Source organism: Schistocerca americana, chromosome 3, assembly GCF_021461395.2.
Source record: "Schistocerca americana isolate TAMUIC-IGC-003095 chromosome 3, iqSchAmer2.1, whole genome shotgun sequence".
Classification (NCBI taxonomy): domain Eukaryota; kingdom Metazoa; phylum Arthropoda; class Insecta; order Orthoptera; family Acrididae; genus Schistocerca; species Schistocerca americana.
This window is the reverse complement of record NC_060121.1, coordinates 715122204-715145981: the sequence shown is the minus strand read 5'-3', so window position 1 is coordinate 715145981 and position 23778 is coordinate 715122204.

Here is a 23778-nt window from a genome sequence, read left to right as displayed (position 1 = left end):
TGTTACTTGTTCAAAAGGTTGTCGGTGATCATTCTCATCCTTTTGTTTTTCCTTTGTAGCGCTACTTTGGAGAGAGTCATCATTGTGCCATGTAGTGGTAAGATGTGTCTGCTTCTGGCGCCATATTTGAACAAGCATCCTGTTCTTAATGAAGTGCTTAGTTTGAAGGAGAGCCATGGTGTCGAATAGCTTGTACAACGTCCAAGAATACCGGTAAGATCATTATAAATAATGTACTGTTCTGAACGCTGTCTTGAGTTGAATCGCATTTTATATCCTTCTGCGCATGGATGTGCTTCCGCGTATTCACAAGCAGTGGTGTAGATGGGGAGTGGTTGTGAAATATCAAGAATGTAGATTGGTCACCGAATCGCTACGCTCATTTCATTCTGTTTTGTGTCACAGTCCTTCAAATAAAATTTCATGGAGACTACAGTCTGTTTGGTTGATGGTACTGTATTAGTTTTCCGAAAATGTAAGGATGTTTTGTAAGGCTGAACGCATACACAATGAACTAGAAATACGTAATTTGTGGCTATACTTTTGAGCATCCAGATATTCATTTTTAAAAACAATGTTGCACAGTCATTCCTAGATGGATCATTTTCTTGATTCATGTTTCACTTAAGTGTACTGCGTCCTGCTGACCTGAGGTTAGATGAATAATGGCAGAAGTGAAAGTTCATGCCATGAAATTAAGCTGGAAACAGATGATAAAATTTAGCAAAATCTCTTTCATGGTAGTTAGAACTATTCGTAATATGAACTAGGTATGACGACCTTGTCTCTTGATTGCGGATGGTGGTGTGATAAAATGTATCTAATGTACAATTTTATATGGCTGACGTAACACTGATTTATGTTTTTTATAGCCTTTGAAAATGACGGAATGTCGAAACGCTTAAGGTGTTTTAGAAGATAGTAAAACTGTGGTCAAGAAGTAAGTAAAGTTATTAAAATACATGCAAATGGCTGCTTCCTCTCATAGCATTTTCATGCAGATTGCAGCTTTTACTTGTGGTAACGCTGTGACACGCAATCTTATTTATTTTATGTGTGGTAATTGCTGTAGTTCTGTTGAATGTTTCTTATTTAGAAGTTCAAGGATTGGATTCACCGACAATACATGAGTACATAGATGGGCCAACAACGCTATGGCACTGCAGATAGCCGCCAAGTTGACACAAGTTAGTTTCATCTGTTGCTTCCATGCCAATTTTAACTTAAGAATTAAATCACCAGCAGTTCTGATGTTACGTTTCTCGCTATTTTCATATCAGCTACTTCTCATTTCTTTCGTCTTTCATCGATTTACTCTCAGTTCATATTCTGCGCTCATTAGGCTGGTCTAGGGGCCGCGACGCGGTAGCTCAGCGTGTTCGCTCAGAGGGTTGCGTGCTCTCTGTAATAAAAGAACTGAGTCAAGGAATCAACGATCACCTTGAACGGATGTCTTGTAACGTCCTCCTGACTAAACGCAACGAACTGTATCGAACAAAATGGATAGGAAAAAAAGGGATAACGTCTTTCATCCATAATCAAAACGTCTTCGGTCCCGGGTCCGAACACCGCCGCTGCTAAAATTTTGATTAATAATCAGTACTTGCGGCCGAAGACGTCCGGCATAGAAAGTCGACCTCATTCTGCCAACGGCTTCGTCAAAGAGGGTGCAGGAGCGGACAGAAGTTCGAGGCACTCTCTTGTCCTAGGGATGTGAACCTGCCCCTAAAGGTGGAAGAATCAGCAACGATCAACGGCATGAGAATGCAGACGGCAATGGAAACCACTGCATTAAAGACACGGAACGTGTATCCACAGGACATGTGGCTTATAACTGAAGAATTATCATGATGATCTATCTTTAGGCCAAAGATTCCGGAATTGTCCCCCATTCGGATCTCCGGGAGGGGACTGCCAAGGGGGAGGTTACCATGAGATAAAGATTGAACAATCAACGGATGGATAACGTTCTACGAGTCGGGGCGTGGAATATCAGAAGCTAGAACGTAGTAGGGAAACAATAGATTCTGAAAAGGAAAGTGCAAGTCTCAGTCTAGATATAGTAGGGTTCAGTGAAGTGAATTGGAAAGAGGACAAGGATTTCTGGTCAGATGAGTATAGGGTAATAACTGCAGCAGCAGAAAATGGTATAACGCAAGTAGGATTCGTTATGAATAGGAAGGCAGGGCAGAGTGTGTGTTACTGTGAACAGTTCAGCGACAGGATTGTTCTTACCGGAATCGACAGCAAACCGATACCAACAACGATAGTTCAGGTATACATGCAGACGACGCAAGCTGAAGATGAAGAGATAGAGAAAGTGTATGAGGATACTGAAAGGGTAATACAGTAAGAATTTAAAAGAGCTTTGGAGGATTTAAGGTCAAATTATTGTAGAAGGGATAGATAACATTCCATCAGAATTTCTAAAATCATTGGGGAAAGTGGCATCAAAACGATTATTCACGTTGGTGTGTAGAATGTATGAGTCTGGCGACATGCCATCTGACTTTCGGAAAAACATCATCCACACAACTCCGAAGTCGGCATGAGCTGACAAATGCGAGAATTATCGCACAATCAGCTTAATAGGTCATACATCCAAGTTGGCCGGCCGCGGTGGCCGAGCGGTTCTAGGCGCTCTAGTCTGGAACCGCTTGACTGCTACGGTCGCAGGTTCGAATCCTGCCTCGGGCATTGATGTGTGTGATGTTCTTAGGTTAGTTAGGTTTAAGTAGTTCTAAGTTCTAGGTGAAAGATGACCTCAGATATTAAGTCCCATAGTGCTTAGAGCCATTTTTGAACTATCCAAGTTGCTTACAAGAATAATATACAGAAGAATGGAAAATAAAATGGAAGATTCGCTAGATGACGATCAGTTTGGCTTTAGGAAAAGTAAAGACACGAGAGAGGCAATTCTGTCGTTTCGGTTGACACTGGAAGCTAGACTAAAGAAAAATCAAGGCACGTTCATAGGATATGTCGACCTGGAAAAAGCGTTCGACAATGTAAAATGGTGCAAGGTGCTCGAAATTCTGAAAAAAGTGGGGGTAAGCTGTAGGGAGAGACGGATCATATACAATATGTACAACAGCCAAGACGAAATATTAAGTGTGAACGACCAACAACGAAGTGCTCGTATTAAAAGGGTGTAACTGAAGGATGTAGCCTTTCACCCCTACTGTTCATTCTGTACATATGATACGATTCGCTGATGACATTATTGGCCTGAGTGAAAATGAAGAAGGATTACATGATCTGCTCAACGGAATGAACAGTCTCATGAGCACAGAGTACGGGTTGAGAGTAAATCGAAGAAAGACGAAGGTAATCAGAAGTAGTAGAACTGAGATAAACGAGAAACTTAAGATCAGGACTGATGGTCACGAAGTAGATTCTGCTACCTAGGCAGTAAAATAGCCAATGACTGACGGAGCAAGTAGGACATCAAACGCAGACTAGCTATGGCAAAAAAGGCATTCCTATCCAAGAGACGTCTACTAATATCAAATATCTGCCTTAGTTTGAAGAAGAAATTTATGCGAATGTACGTCTGGAGTACATTCTGGAGTGTGTGGTAGTGAAACATGGACTTTGGGAAAACCGGAACAGAAGGGAATCGAAGCATTTCAGAAGTGGTGCTTCAGACGAATGTTGAAAATTAGGTGGACTGGTAAGGTAAGGAATGAAGAGGTTCTACGCAGAATCAGATGGAAAAAGAATATGTGGCAACACTGACAAAGAGAATGATCAAGATGATAGAACAACTCTTAAGACATGAATGACTTCCATGGTACCAGAGGAAGGTGTAGAGGCCAAAAACTGAAGAGGAAGACAGAGACTGGAATACATCCAGCTAACAATTGAGGATGTAGGTTGCAAGTTCTACTCTGAGATGAAGGGGTTAGCAAGAGAGAGCAACTCGTGGCAGGCTGCATCAAATCAGTCATAAGACTGATGACCAGAAAAAAGGCTGTTTTCAGAATGAGATTTTCACTCTGCAGCGGAGTGAGCGCTGATAAGAAACTTCCTGGCAGATTAAAACTGCGTGCCGGACCGAGACTTGAACTCTGGACCTTTGCCTTTCATGGGCAAGTGCTCTACCAACTTTTTTTTTATTTTTTATTTTATTTTTTATTTCATTTTGCTCGTTGTTGATCGTTGTGTTTGGTCGTTGCGGACGCCACAATGACATCCGTTCAAGTTCATTTGTTGATCCTTCGACCCAGTTTTCTTTATTACAGAGGCCAACCAGCTCTCTGACCGAACACGCTGAGCTACCGTGCCGGCGTCACCCCTACTGTTCATTCTACCAACTGAGCTACCCAAGAACGACTCACGCCCTGTCCTCACAGTTTTACTTCTGCCAGTACCTCGTTTCCTTCCTTCCAAACTTTACAGAAGCTCTCCTGCGAACCTTGCAGAACTATCACTCCTGAAAGAAAGGACATTGCGGAGACATGGCTTAGCCACAGCGGGGGGGATGTTTCCAGAATGAGGTTTTCACTCTGCAGCGGAGTAAGCCATATATCCGCAATATCCTTTCTTTCAGGAGTGCTAGTTCTGCAAGGTTCGCAGGAGAGCTTCTGTAATGTTGGGAAGGTAGGAGACGAGGTACTGGCAGAAGTAAAGCTGTGAGGACGGGGCGTGAGTCGTGATTGGGTAGCTCAGTTTTTAGAGCACTCGCCCGCGAAAGGCAAAGGTCCCGAGTTCGGGTCTCGGTCCGGCACACAGTTTTAATCTACATCTACATCTACATTTATACCACGCAAGCCACCCAACGGTGTGTGGCGGAGGGCACTTTACATGCCACTGTCATTACCTCCCTTTTCTGTTCCAGTCGCGTATGGTTCGCGGGAAGAACGACTGTCTGAAAGCCTCCGCGCGCGCTCGAATCTCTCTAATTTTACATTCGTGATCTCCTCGGGAGGTATAAGTAGGGGGAAGCAATATATTCGATACCTCATCCAGAAACGCACCCTCTCGAAACCTGGCGAGCAAGCTACACCTCGATGCAGAGCGCCTCTCTTACAGAGTCTGCCACTTAGGTTTGCTAAACATCTCCGTAACGCTATCACGATTATCAAATAACCCTGGGACGAAACGCGCCGCTCTTCTTTGGATCTTCTCTATCTCCTCCGTCAACCCGATCTGATACGGATCCCACACTGATGAGCAATACTCAAGTATAGGTCGAACGAGTGTTTTGTAAGCCACCTCCTTTTTGGATGGACTACATTTTCTAAGGACTCTCCCAATGAACTCAACCTGGTACCCGCCTTACCAACAATTAATTTTATATGATCATTCCACTTCAAATCGTTCCGCACGCATACTCCCAGATATTTTACAGAAGTAACTGCTACCAGTGTTTGTTCCGCTATCATATAATCATACAATAAAGGATCCTTCTTTCTATGTATTCGCAATACATTACATTTGTCTATGTTAAGGGTCAGTTTCCACTCCCTGCACCAAGTGCCTATCCGTTGCAGATCTTCCTGCATTTCGCTACAATTTTCTAATGCTGCAACTTCTCTGTATACTACAGCATCATCCGCGAATAGCCGCATGGAACTTCCGACATTATCCACTAGGTCATTTATATATATTGTGAAAAGCAATGGTCCCATAACACTCCCCTGTGGCACGCCAGGAGTAACTTTAACGTCTGTAGACGTCTCTCCATTGATAACAACATGCTGTGTTCTGTTTGCTAAAAACTCTTCAATCAAGCCACACAGCTGGTCTGATATTCCGTAGGCTCTTACTTTGTTAATCAGGTGACAGTGCGGAACTGTATCGAACGCCTTCCGGAAGTCAAGGAAAATAGCATCTACCTGGGAGCCTGTATCTAATATTTTCTGGGTCTTGTAACCTCCCCACAAAAATTTTAAAGTCAGAAATAATAAATGAATAGGAGCCAAACGTCCAAACGTAACCTCCCTGCAATTAAATTTAATGACAATAAAACTGATAATCGCAATCTGACTCAAATATAAATTCTTCACAAAAAATTAAAGTCCATTCAGTGATAAGAAAATTCAATTAAACCGAAATATCGGTCTTTGGCCCTGTGTAAAACAATCAGAATTAAAGTCTTACCTCAGAATAACTGGATGTCAAATTTCTGCTCTTATTTCTGCGCACGGCTTGGAGGAACTGCATTGCAAATAATAATATTCCTTTTTTTCTGTGAATTTACTGAAATTTTTCTTCAAAAGAAGTGGAATGAAATGGGAAGTGTAACGAAATCTTTAGTTCAATAAAAAATTAAATTTTTGAGAAAATGCTTTTGAAATAAAAATTATTATTGGGGCACTTGTTGGAGAATAATTACAATAAATAAGTTTTACATTGTCTAATGATTATATTAATTAACAGTATACCTCATTCAGCATCTTGACCAGTGTTGCCGACCGCCTACATCACACAACCGCACTGGGCTGCTACTACTGACCGACCGCTCTGCATGACGACTATTAGCGTACTGCACTGCACGACTACTGACTGAGTACTCCACGCAACTAGACAGAGCTACTGACTCGCAACGACTGACTGACAGACTGAGAACCGCTCGCAACACTCGCGCGGTCAAGCGCAAACTCTCTGGTCACAGATGCTACAATGCCTCGCCATCGCTGCTATGTCACATACGTGTTTCAGTCTCATGAACAAATAAAGTGAGTTGGGTCTCACACGATCGCTGTTTCCGGAATCCATGTTGATTCCTACAGAGTAGATTCTGGGTTTCCGAAAACGACATGATACGCGAGCAAAAAACATGTTCTAAATTTCTGCAACAGATCGACGTCAGAGATATAGGTACAAAGTTTTGCGTATCTGCTCGACGACCCTTCTTGAAGAATGGGACTACCTGTGCTGTTTTCCAATCATTTGGAACCTTCCGTTCCTCTAGAGACTTGCGGTACACGGCTGTTAGAAGGGGGGCAAGTTCTTTCGCGTACTCTGTGTAGAATCGAATTGGTATCCCGTCAGGTCCAGTGGACTTTCCTCTGTTGAGCGATTCCAGTTGCTTTTGTATTCCTTGGACACTTATTTCGATGTCAGCCATTTTTTCGTTTGTGCGAGGGTTTAGAGAAGGAACTGCAGTGCGGTCTTCCTCTGTGAAACAGCTTTGGAAAAAGGTGTTTAGTATTTCAGCTTTACGCGTGTCATCCTCTGTTTCAATGCCATCATCATCCCGGAGTGTCTGTATATGCTGTTTCGAGCCACTTACTGATTTAACGTAAGACCAGAACTTCCGAGGGTTTTCTGTCAAGTCGGTACATAGAATTTTACTTTCGAATTCACTGAACGCTTCACGCATAGACCTCTTTACTCTAACTTTGACATCGTTTAGCTTCTGTTTGTCTGAGAGGTTTTGGCAGCGTTTACACTTGGAGTGAAGCTCTCTTTGCTTTCGCAGTAGTTTCCTAACTTTGTTGTTGAACCACGGTGGGTTTTTCCCGTCCGTCACAGTTTTACTCGGCCCGTACCTGTCAAAAACGCATTTTACGATTGCCTTGAACTTTTTCCATAAACACTCAACATTGCCAGTGTCGGAACAGAGATTTTCGTTTTCATCTGTTAGCTAGTCTGAAATCTGCCTTCTATTACTCTTGCTAAACAGATAAACTTTCCTCCCTTTTTTTGTATTCCTATTAACTTCCATTTCAGGGATACTGCAACGGCCTTATGATCATTGATTCCCTGTTCTGCACTTACAGAGTCGAAAAGTTCGGGTCTGTTTGTTATCAGTAGATCCAAGATGTTATCTCCACGAGTCGGTTCTCTGTTTGATTGCTTGAGGTAATTTTCGGATAGTGCACTCAGTATATTATCACTCGATGCTGTGTACCTACCACCCGTCCTAAGCATCTGAGTGTCCCAGTCTATATCTGGTAAATTGAAATCTCCGCCTAAGACTATTACATGCTGAGAAAATTTATGTGAAATGTATTCCAAATATTCTCTCAGTTGTTCTGCCACTAATGCTGCTGAGTCGGGAGGTCGGTAACAGGAGCCAACTAATAACCTAGCTCGGTTGTTGAGTGTAACCTCCACCCATAATAATTCACAAGAACTATCCACTTCTACTTCACTACGGGATAAACCACTACTAACAGCGACAAACACGCCACCACCGGTTGCATGCAATCTATCCATTCTAAACACTGTCTGTGCCTTTGTAAAAATTTCGGCAGAATTTATCTTTGGCTTCAGCCAGCTTTCTGTACCTATAACGATTTCTGCTTCGGTGCTTTCTATCAACGCTTGAAGTTCCGGTACTTCACCAATGCAGATTCGACAGTTTACAATTACAAATTCGACTGCTGCTTGGCCCCAGCATGTCCTGACTTTGCCCGCACCCTTTGAGGCTGCTGCTCTTTCTGTGCTTGCCCGAGGCCGTCTAACCTAAAAAACCGCCCAGTCCACGCCACACAATCCCTGCTACCCGTGTAGCCACTTGCTGCGTGTAGTGGACTCCTGACCTATACAGCGGAACCCGAAACCCCACCACCCTATGGCACAAGTCCAGGAATCTGCAGCCCACACAGTCGCAGAACCGTCTCACCCTCTGATTCAGACCCTCCACTCGGCTCTGTACCAAAGGTCCGCAGTCAATCTGCCAGGAAGTTTCATATCAGCGTTCACTTAAGCCATATATCCGCAATATACTTTCTTTCAGGAGCGCTAGTTCTGCAAGGTTCGCAGGAGAGCTTCTGTAAAGTTTGGAAGGTAGGAGACGAGGTACTGGCAGAAGTAAAGCTGTGAGGACGGGGCGTAAGTCGTGCTTGGGTAGCTCAGTTGGTAGAGCACTTGCCCGCGAAAGGCAAAGGTCCCGAGTTCGAGTCTCGGTCCGGCACACATGTTTAATCTGCCAGGAAATATAAAAAAAGGCTGTTCCTTCCACTCAATAGATCTAGTAGCTCTTCTTCACTTTCACTGAGGATAGTAATGTCATCAGTGAATGTTATCATTGCTACCGTTTCACCTTGAACTTTAATTAACTTCTTCGATGTATCGTTTGAACAGCCGGGACAGACACTAAATCCTTCCTTACAGCCATTTTAATCCGTGCATTTCATTCTAGATCTATCACTCTTTTTGTTCCCTCTTGATTATAGTACATGTTATATATTACTCGACATTCCCTACAGCCTGTTCCCGTTTTTCTCAGAATTTCGAAAATTTTGAACCATTTTACGTTCTTGAGGGATTTTTTCAGGTCGACAGATACTATGAACATGTCGTGATTTTCCTTCGGTCTTGCTTCCATTATCAACCACAACCTCCGAACTGCTTCTCTGGTGAATTGACCTTCCCATAAGCAAAACTGATGGTCATCTAACATAGCCTCAATTTTCTTTTCCATTTTTCTGTATATTAGTCTTGTCAGCAACTTCGATGCATGAACTGCTAAGCTGATTCTACATTAATTTCCGCTCTTTACGTTTTAGGCAATGTTTGGAATTATGCGGATGATGCTCTGCCGAAAGTTTGATGAAGTCTTATCGTATATCGCCAGTCTCATACACTCTACACACTGACGTGAATAATCGATTCTTTTAACCCTTTGGCCCAATGATTTAAGAACTTCAGATGGAATTAATATATCTCTTCTGCCTTATTCGATTTTAAATCGTCCAAAGTTCTTCTAAATTCTGATTCTAGTACTTGGTCTCCTTTCTCCTCTGTATCGGTTCCTGTTTCCTCTTATATGAGTCATCAGATCAGTTCTCCCCCGCACATAGGCACTCAGTGTACTCTTTACATTTATCCGCTCTCTCCTCAATATATAACCGTGGAATTACCACTGAACTTTTAATGTTCCCCCTTACTTTTAATTTCACCGAACGTTGTTTCGATTTTTCTACATGCTGACACAGTCATTCCGATAATAATTTCATTTTCGATTTCTTCACATTTTTCAGTAGCCACTTCGTCTTCGATTCCCTGCACTTCCCATTTATTTGATTCCTAAGTAACTTGTATTTCAGTGTTCCTCAATTTCCTGAAACATTTTTGTATTTCCTTCTGCCATCGATCTACTGATTACTTATGCTACCATTGCAATTACTGTGCACCTGCGTCCTTCTTATCAACCTCTGTCATTGTCCTATTTAAAGAGATCCAGTCCTCTTGAAGTGAACTGCTACTACGCTATTCAGTATCCCAGTATCTGCAGCCTTAGACAACTTCGAGTGTACCACTTCATTTCTGAGCACTTTTGTATCCCACTTGTTTATGCATTGGTTCTTCCTGACTAGTCTCTTAATCTTCAACCTACTCTTCAACATTACCAAATTGTGATCTGAATCTATATGCGCTGCTGGGAACGTCTTACAGTCCAACATCCGTTTCTGGAGTCTCTTTCCTGGCCTTGATGCAATATAACTGAATTCTTCCTGTTTTTCCCGGTCTATATCAAGTACACTCCCTCCTCTTGTGATTCGCGAACAGAATATTCGTTGTTAAGATCTGAATTTTACTTCATAAATCAATTAGTCTTTCTTCTCTCTAATTTTTACGACCAAACCCATATTTTCCCATAACCGTTCCTTCCATTACTTCCGCTCAAACCTCATTCCGGTTCCCCACGACTACCAAATTTTCATCTACCATTACTTACTGAATTGCCCGTTCAATATCCTCATATACTTTCTCTTTCTCTTCAACTTCAGCTTGCAACGTCAGTATGAGTACCTCAGTTAATGCTGTCGGTGATAGTTTGCTGTCGAATCTGATGAGAAAGACCCTGTCACTCTCTGCCATACCTTCCTATTCATAATGAATCCTACACCTTTTATACCATTTTCTGCTGCTGTTGATACTACCCTTTCCTCGCCTTACCACAAATTCTTGTCTTCTTTCCATCTCACTTCACGGACCTCCACTATATCTGTATTGAGCCTTAGCATCTCACATTACAGATTTTCTAGCTTCCCTTCGAAGTTCAAAGTTCTGACATTCCGCCCCCCCCCCCCCCCCCCCCCCAGGATTTAGCGCAACGCTTTTATTAATCTTGTGACTTTCTTTCTACAGGTCAACGGCAATTCGTTGCTCTATTGTATTTGTGTGTTGCTTTTGCATTTGTGCTTATTGTTTTGTGAATAATTGTGACTGTTGTTAAAATGCTGCGAAAGACTGTGAATAGTGTATCGCGAGGTATTATGAACGAAATAAGCGAATTAAATAACTTCACCAATAATACTAGTGACACGCAGTGTAATCATGACAATCCTGCGTCCACTAACAATCAGTGCATTCCAACCACTAATGATGACTTTCACCTTAATGATGAACAAACGAACTCAATTGTCTCGTCTGTTAACTTGACGACAATTGATGACGCGGAGCGGTCTATAGTAATGAGCGCTGCCGAGCTTAATGTATGTTATCTTTCGCTGGTTATTCAGCCTTTTTTTTATGGTCACAACCTACTTGCCAGTCTCCACCCAGAGATCAAAATGGCGGACTTTGCAAATGGAGTGATCATCTCGACACATTTTAATTACAAACTGCATTTCCTGTGGAAACACAGTGTGGCTTTAATGTAGTTGTTTCCATTGCCTTCGGCATCCTCATACTGTTGCTAATTCCTGATTCTTCTACTTACTAGTGGCCGTTAAACCTTAAGGGCAAGAGAGTGCCCTGAACCTCTGTCTGCTCTTCTGCTCCCTTTGACAAGGCCATTGGTAGAGTGAGGGTGACTTCTTATGCCAGAAGTCTTCAGATATCATTGAGGATGATTCATATAAGTATACTGCAGCTTATATTTTTTTTTATTTTAATTTATTTTATTTTATTTTATTTTAAGATGAAAACGTTCATTGTGAAGTTAGCAAACACCAAGGCCACGTCAATTTTAATCGGGCTGTGGCGACCTAGTGGACAGAGCACAGGGCTTCACTTCAGGCTGTCCCGAGTCAAACCCCAGTATGGTTGGGTAATGTTCCACATTCCAGCACTGCCAGGGCCACTCTTCCGACTGTCAATATTAGGACCATGGACCTTTCCTGGGGTTAAAGGACAGCTGGGACAAATGGTAATCTTCCTCATTCCAGTACTTCCAGGACCACTCTGCCCACTGTCAGTACTAGGACTATGGATCTTCCCTGGGTGTAAAGAGCGTCTGGGACGAGGGTCATGCCACCCCTTCCCCTCCCAGCGCCGTGGGGAAGAGTGGGGCTCCATTCTACCTGCTCTCACGCCGATAGTCCTGTCATAGGTTTTCACCACAAACTTTAAATTAATGACCATAAAAAGACATGTATACAAGTAGCGACAATGTTTAACTATTCATGATATCTGATGACAATGGCTCGCCATCTTCATCTAGTATCACTTGCATCGACCAGATGAAGAAAAAGACATCGAAACTAATCGCTGTAAATATCATATAGTTTCCTGGCGGACATGTCTCCCTGTTACAAATACTTGGAGGCTGTGGAGCACAATGTACACAAAAAATTTTCGTAGAATCTTGGAGATCAGTGATGAGCCATACGTGAATATTCGGCAGCGCAGAAATTTGTGATTCGATGGGCTTGTGTTAGAATCATCGCTCTCTTTCTTTTTTTTTAAAGTCTGTTGTCAGTGTCAGTTTCTCTACCCTTGGCTGCGTAGACGCCTCCACAGAATACTTCGTAGTTTTCTTCGCTTATCTACGGCAGTCACTAATAAATAACATCTTGCAAAACATTTGAAAAGTGTTTTCTGTTTAATATTTTTGTCATAGTGTGTCAGCACAAAAAAAAAAGAAAAAACAAAAGAACAATCAGCTACCCAATCTCGTGTTTCTGAGCTGCTATGGAATCTCTACACCATGTACCAAGTGATATTAAAAATAACCAAGGCAACAGCTGAGTTTCAGAAAGTATTACTGCCACCACGAAGCCGTTATTAAGAGACCTTTGGAGAAAGGAGAACCACTTGAATGAATATCAGGACCTTTGATGGAAACCCAGTTCTAAGCAACGAAGGGAGGGCAGAAAGGTGGAAGGAGTATATAGAGGGTCTATACAATGGCGATGTTCTTCAGGACAATATCATAGAAATAGAAGAGAATGTAGATGAAGATGAAATAGGAGATATGATACTGCTTGGAGAGTTTAACAGAGCACTGAAAGACCTGAGTCGAAACAGGGCCCCAGGAGTAGACAACATTCCATTAGAACTACTGACAACCTTGGGAAAGCCAGGCCTAACAAAACTCTACCATCTAGTGAGCAAGATGTATGAGACAGGAGAAATAGCCTCAGACTTCAAGAAGAATATAATAATTCCAATCCCAAGGAAATCAGGTGTTGACAGATGTGAAAATTGCCGAAATATCAGTTTAATAAGCCACGGCTGCAAAATACTGACAGAAATTCTTTACAGATGAATGGAAAAACTGATAGAAGCTGACCTCGTGGGATATCAGTTTGGGTTCCGTAGAAATGTTGGAACACATGTGGCAATACTGACCCTACGAGTTATCTTAGAAAATAGATTAAGGAAAGGCAAACCTACGTTTATAGCATTTGTAGACTTAGAGAAAGCTTTTGGCAATGTTAACTGGAATACTCTATTTCAAATTCTGAATGTATTGAATAAAGTGTGTGCACACAGTACATTGTAACTAATTTACCTTTTTTTCACAAAGTTCAATAACTGTCGCCTGTATGTTGTTTATATTTCACATAGCTCCTTAATCACAATCTGATGTCAACTCATCGTCAGTATGATTGAGGCATGTGCGCCTCGCGTGTTTGCCGTCCATAAATTGATGTCGTGCAATAGAGGTAGTGGAGTCTTGATTCCTTCTTGTGTTAATGGTGCGACTGAGTTGCTAGTATTGCTTGTCCGCGAGTGGCAGCAGCAGCTGTTGTCGATAGCCAGTACTCTGTTTCTGTCTTTGGTGCCACGGCTAGTATTTCCGGGTCGTCGTGTGTGTCAGGCAGTTTCGGCCTTGGACGGAGCAGTGAGGAGGTCCGCAGTGCGCCGGCAGGTCAGTGCTGCTGGCGGCGTGCAGGCACTGTCGGATCGAGGGGCTGTAGCCGACGACCGAACCCAGGGTGTTTGAAGTTGAGTGAACCGTATCCAGCACTGAAACCTCCACTGTTTGTGATCTCGCTGTTGTTTGCGTGTTGCTGCTCGCAGGGTCGATGAGACCAAGTGCAACAAGAGGAGTCTGTCAGTTTGGCGAAAGCTATTAGCCGCCTTCTACTCCTTGTTGTCAGTTTTGGATTTGGTATTATTCTTATTAGTGACGTGCAACAAGCGGTATTTTCTGCCTTGTGGCCGCTAACGCCCAAGTTACCTGCCCAGGAGGTTGGCGTACTTTTCAGGCAGTGTACCTTTCCTCGTCGTGTTAATGCTGTCCGACATGTGGCGTAATTCGACAGCCTCTTGAATTGTACTGTGCCTGGGAGGCCTGCCTTGGTTCTAGTGTTTCCTTCGGCCTTGGGTGTTTTTTGATGACGTAGTGCTGTTCGTCTCTTTGCCCTTGCCTAAAAATATTCCATCGTTGTACCGGTGATCGGACGTTAGGCGGATTGGTTAGTCGGTCGGTCGGCGCTTAAGCTACCCATAGTGTGAGTTGCCACCCTGTTACGTGAGTACAACTCTTGACTTCCTGTGTCACTGGTTACACAGCTGTAGTCACCGTCCTTAGGTCGAGCCAGGGATCACTGTCTGTGGATCACTCCGTCTGATTTGGACAAGTTGTCATAATTTATTTAAATTTACCCTAATGTTTTAACATGTTATTTCCTTCCCCATTTGGAACTCCGGCCTTGAGCCGTTAATTGTTTGTAACACTGATTGTGGCCTTCAGCCAACAAATTATTTTCAATTTCCTCTTAATAAGGCCTGCAGCCATCACTACAGCCTGTTACAGTTTGTTAAGATTGTTTTGAAAATGTTTTAGTATCTTAACATGCAACTGCCATCCTTACTTGTAATTCAGGCTTTCAGCCCTTGTGTATTCTAAAACTGCTTGTGGCAATTTTCAACCTTGTTAATTAGGCCTTTAGCTGATGATTGTGTGTAACATTGTTTGTGGCCTTCTGGCGACGAATAATTAGAAATTTTCCTTTATAAGGCCTTCAGCCGTTTCTATAGCTTGCTACCGTTTTGATTGTTAGGAGCCGGCCGCTGGGGACGAGCCGTTGTAGGCGCTTCAGTCCGGAGCCGCGCTGCTGCTACGGTCCCAGGTCCGAATCCTGCCTTGGGCATGGATATGTGTGATGCCCTTAGGTTAGATTGGTTTAAGTAGTTCTAAGTCTAGGGGACTGATGACCTCTAATGTTAAGTCTCATAGTGTTTAGAGCCATTTGAACCATTTGATTCTTAAGAAGAAAATATCTTAGTATTTGTCAATGTGTAACTGCCTTTCTCTCTTGTAATACAGGCCTTCAGCCATTGTGTATTCTGAAATTTCTTCTGGCCTTCAGCCGTTAATTGTTTGTAACATTGCTTGTGGCTTTCAGCCGACAAAGAGTTGCAATTCTGTTTTGATAAGGCCTTCAACCGTCACTATAACTTGTTACAGTTATTAAGATTGTTAACATGATTTTTGGTACTTTTAAAGTGTTAATGTCCACCTTATTGGTAATTAAGGCCTTCAGCAGTTGTGTATTTTGGAAATTGCTTCTGACCTTCAGCCGACGAATAATTTTGAACCTTCTTAATCAGGTCTTCAGCCGTTGATTGTGTGTAACTTTGCTTGTGGCCTTCAGACGACAATAACTTGCAATTCTTCTGATAGGGGTTTCAGCCGCCAGTGTAGTAAAATCTTTAAAAATTATTGTTGAGAGTTTTTTTTTAAAAAAAAGTCTGTGTGGTTTCTGTGCAACCAACGGTAACTGATTAGGCTCTGTCCACTCCTTTCCTGCTTTCCCCACGTCCCACTTTTCAATGATACGTACGCAAATGCTGATGTACAGAAAGTTGTAACTGCAATGTGTGACAGTTTATCACCTGTAAGGATATGCAACACATTTTTAATTGAATGAGACGAACCACACGCACTGTACAGTAATGATGTATGACGTATCACCTGCGCACTCACCCTCTTGAGCGCAAGAAATCAGGGCTACTTGCAGAATGTATTTGCCAGACTAAGAACGGTAATGCCTGTAACGCTCTGGCCGCAACCACTGGATTTTGAAGATGTTTAATTATAGAAGCAGTGTAAATAGTCCCACAGCAGCTTTCATTACGAGTCTGCACTGCCTAGTACATTGAAACACTCTTCCTCTAACTCACTACCGTCACAAATTTGCATCTTTCACCTATCATTCTCATATTTTAAAGAAAAATCTGTGCATACAGTCTGTTTTGTAATTTAAACACCCATTGATGATAACACAGTCCAGAAGCGGATCCAGAAGGTGGCTACGGGGCTCAAGCTCCCTCCTGCCCTCCTCCCCTGCCGAAAGTATATGGGTCTACCCTGACGTTGTTGTTGTTGTTGATGTTGTGGTCTTCAGTCCAGAGACTGGTTTGATGCAGCTCTCCATGCTACACTATCCTGTGCAAGCTTCTTCATCACCCAGTACCTACTGCAACCTACATCCTTCTTAATCTGTTTAGTGTATTCATTTATTGGTCTCCCTCTACGATTTTTACCCTCCACGCTGCCCTCCAATACTAAATTGGTGATCCCGTGGTGCCTCAGATTACGCTTTACCAACCGATCCCTTCTTATAGTCAAGTTGTGCCACAAATTTCTCTTCTCTCCAATTCTATTCAGTACCTCCCCATTAGTTATGTGATCTGCCCATCCAATCTTCAGCATTCCTCTGTAGCACCACATTTCAAAAGCTTCTATTCTGTTCTTGTCTAAACTATTTATCGTCCATGTTTCACTTCGATACATGGCTACACTCCATACAAATACTTTCAGAAACGACTTCCTGACCCTTAAATCTATACTCGATGTTAACAAATTTCTCTTTTTCAGAAACGCTTTTCTTGCCACTGCCAGTCTACATTTTATAGCCTCTCTACTTCGACCATCATCAGCTATGTTGCTTCCTAAATAGCAAAACTCATTTACTACTTTAAGCGTCTCATTTCCTAATCTAGTTCCCGCAGCATCACCCGATTTAACTTGACTACATTCCATTATCTTCGTTTTGCTTTTGTTGATGTTCATCTTATATCCTCCTTTCAAGACACTGTCCATTCCTTTCAGCTGCTCTTCCAGGTCCTTTCCTGTCTCTGACAGAATTACAATGTCATTGGCGAACCTCAGATTTTTTAATTCTTTTCCATGGATTTTAATTCCATATCTATGACATAAATTAAATTTGATATTATCCTACTTACTTAGTACTATACTACCTATAGAACGATTTTCATTAATTATCCGTAATTAACCGATTTAAAGCAGCTGCAATACGTTTTCATATTTCTAAAAGAAGACGTTCAAGTGACAAATTTTCAATCCACGAGCCGCTCATTCGAGATGAAGCCACACCACATCCCGCTACTACTACACGCCGCCCGCCCGCCCCGCGGTCGCGCGTGATGCTTGAGATACGGGTGTGTGTTTGCGGGTAGGCGCGCAGAGCTGCTGTACACATAGGCCATTGATGTATGGTCCATCGAACCGAACAAAACAGAACGGCGTTGTTAAAATGTCTTTTAACTGTTATCGCGGCGTGCTTTCGTCTGTTTAGTTGTGGGAAAACAACTTGACTGTCGCCCACGGTTCGGTTCGACAACCAGTAGCGATTGTGTGGGGTGTCATTTTTTTTTTTTTTTTTTTTTTCGTTGGACCCATTTGAACATCATGCGGGTGCCATTACAGCACATTGCTACGTCGTCGATATTCTATGAGTTTTGTTTTCAGAGAAAGCTACCCAGGACTTAGGTTGTAGTAGTAGTCTTCAGTCCTGAGACTGATTTGAAGCAGCTCTCCATGCTACTTTATCCTGTGCAAGCTTCTTCATCTCCCAGTACCTACTGCAACCTACATCCTTCTGAATCTGCTTAGTGTATTCATCTCTTGGTCTCCCTCTACGATTTTTACCCTCCACGCTGCCCTCCAACGCAAATTTGTGATCCCTTGATGCCTCAAAACATGTCCTACCAACCGATCCCTTCTTCTAGTCAAGTTGTGCCACAAACTTCTCTTCTCCCCAATCCTATTCAGTACCTCCTCATTAGTTACGTGATCTACCCACCTTATCGTCAGCATTCTTCTGTAGCACCACATTTCGAAAGCTTCTATTCTCTTCCTGTCCAAACTGGTTATCGTCCATGTTTCACTTCCATACATGGCTACACTCCATACAAATACTTTCAGAAACGACTTCCTGACACTTAAATCTATACTCGATGTTAACAAATTTCTCTTCTTCAGAAACGATTTCCTTGCCATTGCCAGTCTACATTTTATATCCTCTCTACTTCGACCATCATCAGTTATTTTACTCCCTAAATAGCAAAACTCCTTTACTACTTTAAGTGTCTCATTTCCTAATCTAATCCCCTCAGCATCACCCGATTTAATTTGACTACATTCCATTATCCTCGTTTTTCTTTTGTTGATGTTCATCTTATATCCTCCTTTCAAGACACTGTCCATTCCGTTCAACTGCTCTTCCAAGTTCTTTGCTGTCTCTGACAGAATTACAATGTCATCGGCGAACCTCAAACTTTTTATTTCTTCTCCATCGATTTTAATACCTACAACGAATTTTTCTTTTGTTTCCTTTACTGCTTGCTCAATATGCAGATTGAATAACGTCGGGGAGAGGCTACAACCCTGTCTCACTCCTTTCCCAACCACTGCTTCCCTTTCATGCCCCTCGACTCTTATAACTCCCATCTGGTTTCTGTACACATTGTAAATAGCCTTTCGCTCCCTGTATTTTAGCCCTGCCACCATCAGAATTTGAAAGAGAGTATTCCAGTTAACGTTGTCAAAAGCTTTCTCTAAGTCTACAAATGCTAGAAACGTAGGTTTGCCTTTTCTTAATCTTTCTTCTAAGATAAGTCGTAAGGTTAGTATTGCCTCACGTGTTCCAACACTTCTACGGAATCCAAACTAAACTTCCCCGTGGTCTGCTTCTACCAGTTTTTCCATTCGTCTGTAAAAAATTCGCATTAGTATTTTGCAGCTGTGACTTCTTAAACTGATAGTTCGGTAATTTTCACATCTGTCAACACCTGCTTTCTTTGGGATTGGAATTATTATATTCTTCTTGATGTCTGTGGGTATTTCGCCTGTCTCATACATCTTGCTCACCAGATGGTAGAGTTTTGTCATGACTGGCTCTCCCAAGGCCATCAGTAGTTCTAATGGAATGTTGTATACTCCCGGGGCCTTGTTTCGACTCAGGTCTTTCAGTGCTCTGTCAAACTCTTCACGCAGTATCTTATCTCCCATTTCATCTTCATCTACATCCTCTTCCATTTCCATAATATTGTCCTCAAGTACATCGCCCTTGTATAAACCCTCTATATACTCCTTCCACCTTTCTGCCTTCCCTTCTTTGCTTAGAACTGGGTTGCCATCTGAGCTCTTGATATTCATACAAGTGGGTCTCTTCTCTCCAAAGGTCTCTTTAATTTTCCTGTAGGCAGTATCTATCTTACCCCTAGTGAGACAAGCCTCTACATCCTTACATTTGTCCTCTAGCCATCCCTGCTTAGCCATTTTGCACTTCCTGTCGATCTCATTTTTGAGACGTTTGTATTCCTTTTTGCCTGCTTCATTTACTGCATTTTTTTATTTTCTCCTTTCATCAATTAAATTCAATATTTCTTCTGTTACCCAAGGATTTCTATTAGCCCTCGTCTTTTTACCTACTTGATCGTCTGCTGCCTTCACTACTTCATCCCTCAGAGGTACCCATTCTTCTTCTACTGTATCTCTTTCCCCCATCCCTGTCAACTATTCCCTTATGCTTTCCCTGAAACTCTGTACAACCTCTGGTTCTTTCAGTTTATCCAGGTCCCATCTCCTTAAATTCCCGCCTTTTAGCAGTTTCTTCAGTTTCAATCTGCAGTTCATAACCAATATATTGTGGTCAGAATCCACATCTGACCCTGGAAATGTTTAACAATTTAAAACCTGGTTCCTAAATCTCAGTCTTACCATTATATAATATATCTGAAACCTGTCAGTATCTCCAGGCTTCTTCCACGTATATAACCTTCTTTTATGATTCTTGAACCAAGTGTTAGCTATGATTAAGTTGTGTTCTGTGCAAAATTCTATCAGGCGGCTTCCTCTTTCCTTTCTTAGCACCAATCTATATTCACTTACTACGTTTCCTTCTCTCGCCTTTTCCTACTACAGAATTCCAGTCGCCGGCCGGTGTGACCGAGCGGTTCTAGGCGCTACAGTCTTGAACCGCGTGACCGCTACAACAGGTTCGAATCCTGCCTCGGGCATGGATGTGTGTGATGTCCTTAGGTTAGTTAGGTTTAAGTAGTTCTAAGTTCTAGGGGATGATGACCTTAGAAGTTAAGTCCCATAGTGCTCAGAGCCATTTGAACCATTTTTGAATTCCAGTCACCCATTACTATTAAATATTCGTCTCCCTTCACTATCTCAATAATTTCTTTAATTTTATCATACATTTCTTCAATTTCTTCGTCATCTGCAGAGCTAGTTGCATATGATCTTGTACTACTGTAGTGCGCATGGGCTTCGTCTCTATCTTGGCCACAATAATGCGTTCACTATGCTGTTTGTAGTGGCTTACCCGCACTCCTATTTTTTAATTCATTATTAAACCGACTCCTGCATTACACCTATTTGATTTTGTTTTTATAACCCTGTATTCGCCTGATCAAAAGTCTTGTTCGTACTGCCATCGAACTTCACTAATTCCTACTAAATCTAACTTTAACCTATCCATTTCCCTTTTTAAATTTTCTAACCTACCTGCTCGATTAAGGGTTCTGATATTCCACGCTCCGATCCACAGAACGCCAGTTTTCTTTCTCCTGATAACGACGTCCTCCTGAGTAGTCCCCGCCCGGAGATCCGAATGGGGAATTATTTTACCTCCGTAGTATTTTACTCAAGAGGACGCCATCATCATTTAACCATACAGTAAACCTGCATGCCCTCGGGAAAAATTATGACTGTAGTTTCCCCTTGCTTTTCGCCGTTCGCAGTAGCAGCACAGCAAGGCCGTATTGGTTAGTGTTACAAGACCAGATCAGTCAATCATCCAGACTGTTGCCCCTGCAACTACTGAAAAGTTTGCTGTCCCTCTTCAGGAACCACACGTTTGTCTGGCCTCCCAACAGATACCCCTCAGTTGTGGTTGCACTTACCGTACGGCTATCTGTATCGCTGGGGCACGGAAGCCTCCCCACCAACGGCAAGGCCCATGGTTCTTGGGGGGGGGGGGGGGTTTGGTATCAACAAAATAATACCCACATGCACACGGTGTGAGTGTATACCGCATGTCTTCCTGCTTGTCAAACACTACCTTGGCCAGTAAGGTCGCCGAGCATCCCCGCAACTGAGAACGTTTGGGAGATTGTGGGCAGGGCTCTCCAATCATTTCCGGATTTTAACGATCCAGCGCACCAGTTGGACAGAATCAGGCACCATATCCCTCTGAAGGACATCCAACAACTATGTTAATGAACTTCATGGATGTCAAACCGAGCAACTTGTTGCAACGCATTACTTAGTTGCAACAAGTTTGCTCGTGAGCAATTGTGAGCCTCTTTCTCTTGAACAAATTATTCAATTTTTCTGAAATTGCAGCCATTTGTTTGTTTCCACATGTAAATCACATTGATCTATTTCCGTCCCATTCGAATAATTCCATCTTGGTGCTTCTTTTTTCTGTCTTCGAGTGCACATACAAATGTTTTATGCTAGATGCATCATTTATTTCTCTGCTATTACGTTATTTCGAGCTTGAGAATAATGTCACGTCATATTTTATTTGACTGAATGTGTTCTTTCTTTCGTCGATTTTGTATTAGAACAGCTGAGGAGTAGCTTTTAGAGAGTGGAGAACTCTTTAGTTCTCGACCTGCTCATCCTTGTACGAAGTTCTACGGTAAAAACAGAAAATCTGGTATCAGTAGTGACAGCTACACGTGTTTATAGAAGCCAGTTGCCTCATCCTCTCTTGCTATTGGGAGACATAACTCTTAGGAAGGAGCTTTGGACATGAGAGATAAGATATGTCTCCTCCAAACAGCAGTATATTCACTCCAGGAGACAAATGAGATTTTCCCAAAAATAAAATTTACTTTACAAATTCTCACAACATTTGCAGTGCCATCTCGTAGTGTGGAGAGCGCATTCTCTTTGCATGTGCTATTAAAATCGTACCTTTGTACGAAAGTGACGGTAGTCATGTTGATGTATCTGACACCCTACAACCTGTCAAGTCATTGAAGAATTTGCAAAAAGTCACCCGAGGGCACTCGACATACGATAAATAAGCAGAATAAAATATATTGTATGCTTTTTTTTACTTTTTTAGTGTTGATAAAGCCCGCCTCAGCTGGGTCAAGCGCCTTCGAAACCAACATCCCGTATCCGCCACTGGCACAGTCTGTAGCCGGAATATACACTGTTCGCCCACAAAGTTCCAACAGTGATTTCGTTCCTGGCGTACAGGTGATATGACAGCAGCCATTTCTAAGAGTCTCACATGAGCTTTCTTTGCTTTGTACTCAAGTAGGGTAGAGCATGTGTAAGTTAACTTTTCTTGGTTTTTATTATTCCAGACTTGAAAGTTTCTACACTGGCAAGGCATGTGGATTTCCAGGTCGACAAATCCTATGAATGTGTCTTGATTTTTCTTCATTCTTGGTTCCATTATCAATCGCCACGTCAGAATTGCCTCCGTGGTACCTTTACCTTTAATAAAACCAAACCGATCGCCATCTAACAGTTCATTAATTTGTTTTCCCCTTTTTCTATATATTATTTTTCTTAGCAACTTGGATACATGAGCTGTTAAGGTAATTGTGCGAAAATTCTCGCACCTGACAGGTCTTGCAGTCTTCGGAATGGTGTGGGTGATGTTTTTCCGAAAGTCAGATGGTATCTCGCCAGACTCATATATTGCAACTTACCCCCCCCCCCCCCCCGCCCTCCCATGAGTTAATAAATACTGATGGAGTGTTATCTATCCTTTCTACTTTTTTATCTTAAATTCTCCAAAGATCTCAAATTCTGATTCTAATGCTAAATTCCCTATCTCTTCTAAATCGCCTCCTGTTTCTTCTTCTATCACATTAGCCAAATCGTCCCCTTCATAGATGGTTTCAGGAAGTCCCGTTGCACACATTATGTTACTACCCTTGCTTTTAATTTTTTGACTTTCTTATAAGCTTCTACATCTACATCCATACTCCGCAAGCTACCTGACGGTGTGGGCAGGAGGGTACCTTGAGTACCTCTATCGGTTCTCCCTTCTATTCCAGTCTCGTATTGTTCGTGGAAACAAGGATTGTCGGTATGCTTCTGTGTGGGCTCTAATCTCTCTGATTTTATCCTCATGGTCTCTTCGCGAGATATACGTGGGAGGGAGCAATATACTGCCTGACTCCTCGGCGGAGGTATATTCTCGAAACTTTAACAAAAGCCCGTTCCGAGCTACTGAGCGTCTCTCCCGCAGTCTTCCACTGGACTTTATCTATCATCTCCGTAACGCTTTCGAGATTACTAAATGATCCTGTAACGTAGCACACTGCTCTCCGTTGGATCTTCTCTTTCTCTTCTATCAACCCTATCTGGTACGGGTCCCACACTGCTGAGCAGTATTCAAGCAGTGGGCGAAC